The following is a 1,283-nucleotide window of genomic DNA, read 5'->3' on the forward strand; positions in this document are numbered from 1 at the left end:
ATAAATATTGACTTTCTTCATGGAAACTACTTTTAAATTCTATTCAATACTTATTATGAGATTATTTTTATTTGAATACTCAAAATACTCATTTATATATCAAATGTTTTTGTCATCTGAAAATTAGTTTTTTTATTTATTTATTTATTTATTTTTTGCTTGTACAAAACATTATACTTAACATTTAATACGAATAAATATATTTAATTTCTGAAAACGAATGAAATCAATTATCGATTAAATGCTATCGATTACTTGATAATGGACAGTGATAAATATTATAATTTATTATAATATATATTAACAATAATATGATGGCTAATTTTTTAGTAATATCTTTATAGACAGAACTCAATATAGACAATTTTTATTAATATCTCAGAAACTAATGAAGCTAAAATATCCAATCTTCATTCTCTCTATTTTATCTCCTAAAAATTTCTCTTCATTTTGGTTGAATTATACTGATTGAATATCCTTAAAAAATTTCAAGTTTATTAAAATCTGCGAGAGAATTGTACATCGACAAATTTACTTGTTATATTATATATTGAACATTTCAAAAAATTATGAAATTACTAAAAAAAATTACTATAAATATAAATTAAGAAAATCATATTTAATTATATATTAATCATAAAAAATTATGTATGAAATTAAGAAAATTGTATGCGATCAAAATGATAGTTAACAAGATAAAATAAAATTTATTCTATTTTAAAATGAAATTTTCAAAATTCTTACTTTTGCAGCAAAGACATTGTGGAAGAATTAAGGTCACATTATATCCAGATGGCGGATTTTTGCCTTTTATTTGTTGTTCTTCTCGAGGATAAGGATCCAATAAGTCGAAATAAATATTTGTATTTTCGCTATTTTCTACGTAATCACATAATCTTTCAAATGATTCTACTAATTTCGTATCAGAAGTGTCTGTCAAATTATAAATTTCTGTCCAATGCGGGTAACAAATCGAAGAAACTTTGCTTAATGTTTTCTTTTTTATTAAGCACGTACATATTTCGTCTTTACATGTACAATGACTGCTTTCTTTACTGACATTTCTACAAATTGACAGAATACTGGATTTTGTAGAATTATTGCATGTGATATCTTCTTTTTCTATTATTTCTATTATTTTTTTAATTCTCTAAACATAATTTAATATTTTTTATTATATATATTTATTTTATATTTTTTTATATTTAATATTAACATAAATAATAATATAAATTCATATCATTTATTTTCACAGTATAATTTTTTAGAATATTATTTTATTT

Source organism: Apis dorsata, unplaced genomic scaffold (genome assembly GCF_000469605.1).
Source record: "Apis dorsata unplaced genomic scaffold, Apis dorsata 1.3 scaffold_808, whole genome shotgun sequence".
In the NCBI taxonomy this organism is placed as follows: domain Eukaryota; kingdom Metazoa; phylum Arthropoda; class Insecta; order Hymenoptera; family Apidae; genus Apis; species Apis dorsata.